The following is a 6,352-nucleotide window of genomic DNA, read 5'->3' on the forward strand; positions in this document are numbered from 1 at the left end:
AACAAAAACACTATTCTAATGCATTTCTCTTCTTGATCAAATAAAATCAAACTTTTGTCACAAAGCAATTTTTAGAGCACAATTAGTTCACAGAGAAAAGTAAATAAAAGTAAAACAAAGACCTTTACAAACAAACAAACAAACAAACAAAACACCTTCAGTGTAAAACACACAGATTCCCCTCCCAAAAAGACACTTGACTAAGGGATTGAATCTGAATTGACTCCATCCACAAAGCCAAAAAGATGCATATTGCTCATGTTTTGCTTCTCACACAGTAGTTCTTAAAAAAATAGAAAGTGTCTGAGTCACTCCGTGAAGAGTTGATGACTTTCCCACACTTGCAGCCTAACTAATGTTTCACTTGTTAAAAAAAGTGTTTCATTTATTTAAAAGAACAAAGACTGAGTTACTATTCTCTGAGTCATAAGTGGATGTGTACACAGTGAAAAGTGTGAAGGCGGGCACACCTGCGACATGAAAAGGTGAGGAAAAACCAGTTTACTGACTTGACAAAAATATGATGGGTTTTTCAGACCTATGTTTTTCATGTCCCATTGACAGTACTGGTATCTACAAATAATTACCTTTTCAAAGTAAGATTCCCACCACTAGCCATTACGCAAAGGAAGTGGGTTTTATAAAGACTGAAGATTTTACATTGCAACGTTTGCATGCCGAGCACACCTGAACTGTGGCTTTGTGTGCTGCTTTCCCTTTAATTTCTAATCTTCTTAATCTTGCTTGATGAAGCCAAAGAGCAGTTGGAGTACCCAGCTGAGATGCAGGTTGGACCACTTCTTCAACCATAAATCAGGACTATCTGATGGATCAAAAAATACTGTCACACAGCTTAAGGCTTTTGCTGCCAGCTTTGTATTTAATATTAAAGAAGACAGAAAGCCAACTGCAGCAAGCCTTCACTCAGAACATTTCGGAAGTTGTGCAGCGGAGACCAGTGGTTTAGAAGTCATGATAGCAAAGTCCTGCATGCTTCTGGGTGGAGTAGGTGTTGGGGTTTGAGTGCAAAAAGGAGATCACACTCCTAACCAATACACATAATGATAAAATCGTGACATCTCATTTGTCGCAAAGACAAATGAGAGAAGTTGCGGGAAATTAGGCAATTGCAATTTCCTCCAAAGAGTCCAATGTGTTGAAGTGCAAATACAAAGGCTAAAGTTTGTCAGAATGACCACAACCTGAGAGCTCTCTTCTTTGCTGAGCTGTGAATCCACGTGAACAGAGGTCAGCAAACATGCAGCGCTATCAGGCCAAGGCTTCCTGTTGTTTTCTCCAGTTTTCATGCGTTTCCTTCATGCCCACCATGTTTGGGCTGTGCTGCATTTGCTGCAGACATCAGAAAATAAACTTGATTGGCTAAATAACAGCAATCCAGAAACCGATGTTGCTTTTATGAGTCTAAACAAAGCATATTTACAATTTGAGATTGTTAGTGCTAAAACAGCAGCTTCTTTTTTTCATTTCTTTTGGCTTGTAGCTTATTTTTGCCATCTGAATTGATGAAGAGCCAAAGAAACCTTGTTAGTTTTAGCTTTCTCTTGATTTTTTAAGAAGATTGAGTATTTGTGTATGACAGGACAGTCATTGTTTGGAAGAAAAGCTTTGCAGTCTTTTGAGAAAATGTCTAAACATAAGGATATGTGATGCAGAGATGCACGAGAAAGAACAGCTTGAACTGCAAACTATCCAAAAGCATAGATAATAAGGAATGCTGTTCTTTAGAGGGGTAGAAAATGGTATAATTCTTCATGAAAAGATTTGCTGCAATCATTTAAATGATTTATCAGGTGATTTTTAGCTAATATGTCATGAAATATTTTACTAAATAACTATAAATTGTCCCTTAAGAGTAAATGGAGTTGTTGCAGTGGTAGATGGGTGACTTGTCAAGGGCGTAACCTGACTTCAGTCTGTGATGGATGAACGGACATTTCACTAATGTCACAACGTTTTTTTTTTTTAGCTTTTAAGTGTATTACAATGGTAATTCCTTATAAAAAAAAAAAACAACGCAAAGTGGTATTTTGATCCATTCACGCATGTGTGAGCAGCCCTCTAAAAACCTGCTCTCTGAGCACCAGCCCATCCTAATCCACGAAAATGAGTGGGTCCTCATATTGTGACGTTACAAAGTGAGGAACAGCCCCTTCCAGGAAGAGAGTCTGTGCTTCCAGCACCATCCCCCTGGCTGACACACGCACACAAACTTTCTCCTCAGAGCTAGCGGTGATGGGCAAAATGTTTTCCTTTTAAATGCACAACATGTTCATCCATCTTTGCAAACGTTCACATGCTGCTGAGGGTGGCTCTAAGTTGATGTCATAAAATGGGCGGCACCCAGAAGGAGTGAGAGGCGGTGCCTCAGCGATCGAGTCGTCTTACTTCCGGGTAGGAAAATGAACTAGCAAAAAAGCTCTTATTTAATTAAAAAATCTATCTATAGTGTGCCTAATATAACATATTATCATATACTGTATGTGGATATAGTTTACTCTGACAGGCTTATAGCTTGATATTGTCACTTTAAACAATAATTATCAAAAGATGATCAGAGTGGAACTTTAAAGATCTTTTGCTGGGATTAATTGGTCAGCACCAAACACAAAATAATTGTAACAATGATCTCCGACATTATCCATGGGAGACTGGAGTGGTTCAGCCATGTTGGCAGGGTTTCTTCCTGGCCTCTGCTGTTTAAAATTTGGGGATTGGATGACAACATTGACATCGGTCACCTTTGTAGTCAGATGGGTGGAGAACACTAACATATTTTACACATTCTTCTGCTCTCGTTTTTCACACAGCACTTCGTGCTGTAGACTTGTCTGCCTGGAAAAAAAAAATTACACAACGCCGCTCCTTTGGAGGGGTTGTTGCATCACCAAGACGGGCAAAAAGGAAAACCCTCTGATCCTGATAATCCTTTGACTGTCACGCAGTAACACATCCTCATTTTTACAATGTTTACCCTTTTTTCCAACTGCATAGAGATTTCCACTTCTGTCTTGAGTTGTGGTCTTTTCCTTTCTGTTTACTACTCTGATTCAAGTGGACTTTCAGGAAAAAATCCAACTTGCTGGTCTGAATGCATTCATGTATTAAGTTCCATCTATTGGTCACCACCTGCCAGTCAATGCAAAAATAAAAATTCAAGCTAGATAATATTTATAAAAATGGTACAACTAAAATGCCATAAACTTTTTAAATTGATAAATTTGGACTCTAACTTTGGAAGTAATGCGAAATTGTTTTCTTTTGATACCCAGTTTTGTTGACATTTGAAGCGCCTGGATTTTATTGAGTCTGATCAGGGTCATTAGATATTTTATGCTTTGTAGTTTCTCAAGTTGCTACTAAGGATTTTGGATTTACCTGTTGGATCTATGAACTCCTCTTTGCACATACCTTTTGTTCCTCTTCTCCTTCAGAGACCTCTTTGAGACCTAAAATCTTCCTCCTTGACAAAGCCTATAGTTCAGCACGGCCTTAAGCTACCCTGTCCGGTATTTGGGTTTTTGAAGAGATAAGATAAGATAAGCATGGCATATTGTGTTGTGTGACGTTTTGTGTTTTGGTTCAGTTTTACTGCTAACGGCTCAAACAACTCAAGATTGTTTTAGGTTTATATACACGGGGTGACTGTGGTACAGAGGTAGAGCGATCAACCTCTGATCAGAAGATGACAAGTTCCATTCTCTCCCTGCCCACCCATGTGTCAAACTGTCCTTGAGCAGTTCCTGGAGGTTATAGGTTGGCATAGGTGTTAGGCACTGGAGCCCCCATCAGTTTGTGAAAGTGTGCATGGGTGAATGGAACTGTGACTTTAATACCACGTACACACTGGGCATGTGTTTCAGGTTAACCCTTGTGCTATCTTAGATGACCCCACCCTTACTTTGACGTGTTCTCCCTACCATGACAAAGGTGGTTAAAGCTGGAAAGATTTCATATAATCCATGGACACCAGTGAAGATCACAAATCATTGAGGAAAAAAGGTTCAGCGCACTGTCTAGTGGGTCTAGATGACCCAACTCCCAATGTTAAAGTGCCTAGGATAGCACAAGGGTTACAGACGCGCTTTCAGCATTAGGAGTTCACACTGGACTAGGGATGGGTATCGTTAAGGTTTTAACGGTACCACTACTCTTATTGATACTGCTTACTGAACTGGTATTTTAACGATACTCTTATCGATACTTTTTGAGGACGAATAAATAAATAAATAAACAACAAATTAAGGACAAGTGTTTTATTTCCTCATTATGCAACAATGTTTTTTTTAACAAAACATTTTACTTTATACATTTTTCCAACTTGAAAAATAAAATACATGAAAAAACAAGAAAGAAGAAAAAAAACTGTATGAAGCCGGAGTCTCCAGACAAAATCGGTGAGAACATGCAAACTCCACACAGAAAGGTCCCAGCTGAGATTTGAACCAGGGCCTTATCACTGTGAGGCAAAGACGCCTAACCACCGTCCCACTGTGTAACCCCATTTAACTATTTTTTATTCATATTTTCCACTTTTATTCGTTATTCATTTACTTAATTTTATTTGAATGTTCATTTTATAAACTAATTTTGAGGATTAAGATGCCCTGTCTAGGACAGCAAAGAGTGGAATTTCAAAGTCTTCATAAGTATTGCACAAAAAACAGTCAACAAAACTTACTTAAACTATCTTAAACTATTACCTCAAATTTAAAAAGAGGTTTCTAGGTTGGAGAGGTGGTTGAAGACACGTGTCCCACTTCCTCTGAATTTCTCGAAATGAGAGAAATACGGCAGTAGTAGGGTCTTGCTGCCCGTGCTGCAGACGTTACTCAAACGCTTGATGTAAGACCACGAACGTTTATTGAAGCATCTGATTGGCCAGTTTATAACTTGATTAACTTGCCGTACAGAAAAAATATATCATGAAAAAAATAGGATTAGCAAGAACATGTTAAACTTAAAGGAAGCAGAGCAAGAATGATTATTCTGACTGATATAACGACAGAGTAATAGCTGTTTATTTCTCTATAGATGTCTATGGGATTTTGGCTTTTGAAACCAGCAGGTACTTCCTGTTTGGAATGCTGGGGGGGAGGAGTCACTCAGTCCAGTTCTCATGTACAGTCAGTGGTTCTTACTGTTCTAATATGAGCCTTTATGTGTGGAAGCCTCCTGAAAAACATTTTTATTTTGAACACATGTTGTATTTCTAAATTTCGTACAACAATCTTTGTCACAGATTCTCATGTTGCTGTTTTAATCACCAAAATAAAAGCCGCGTAGTCCCTCTGGCTCTTCATGTTATGGGAGTATTTGTGGAGACAGCTTCAAGATCTCTGCTCCACTGAGTCATTTATATCACGGTCGCGGTCTTGATTGCACGATAACAGGTCTATTGCTGAATCACCTTTGCCGCTGACTTCACATTTGATAATGCTGGATGTTCCTATGCTTTCAAACTTCTGTTCAAACATCTTAAAAAGTGGGAGTAGCTTTGCTTTCATATGTCAAGCCACAGCAGAAAAAACATGATTTTAATGTGCAGTTGCAACCATATGTTTCCAGTAAGTTTAGAGAAAAGCCCATGAATTCTGTTTTTCTAACTCTTTCTAAGTAAAATCTAAGTCCTGAAAGCTGGAATTAGGTTCAAAGTAGACTCTGGCTGTCAAATATAGTTTCAAATTATTAGCAACCACATAAAGTGTATTATTTTCTTAAATATGTGAAGTGGCATAAAATGTTGTGGTAGCAAGATGGACCACAAACTGGACTCAGCAGCAACAAACAGTTTGGCTTCCTGTTTGATGCCAGTTAAAACACAAAAGTATTTTTTGTCAGCTTAGCAAGGGACCAAAAGGTTAACATACTGTAACAATGTTTTAATCAATATAGCTAAAGCTAACATATCTTTCAATTGTACTAAGACATACATTTACAAATTTTCTGTAATTTCTGTGATTTTTTCTTATAAGTAGCATCACTTCTTGCACAAAGGGAGTGTGGTCTCTTAAATTACTGGAGATCGCCGAACTGATAATGGAGGACACAAAATTTAGACTAAAACCAGATGTCTGAGCGAGATGTTTTTTTGAACAAATTGTCAGCTGATGTATGGCCATACAACAAAAAGATTTGCATGTAAATATATTGTTTACATGCATCTATTTAAGTTTCAAATACTCCCACCCACTGTGTCATTCTGAAACCTTGTTGTTTTTCTGCTGTAGACAATCAAACAAGCACAGTTACATGACAATCCCTTCTCATGAGTTTGAGATAAGATCAGAATACTGGTTTGCATGAAAATATGGTCCTTGTTCTCATAAATCTA

The sequence above is a fragment of the Oryzias latipes genome, chromosome 8 (genome assembly GCF_053564925.1).
Source record: "Oryzias latipes strain Hd-rR chromosome 8, Olatipes_Hd-rR_3.1".
Lineage (NCBI taxonomy): Eukaryota > Metazoa > Chordata > Actinopteri > Beloniformes > Adrianichthyidae > Oryzias > Oryzias latipes.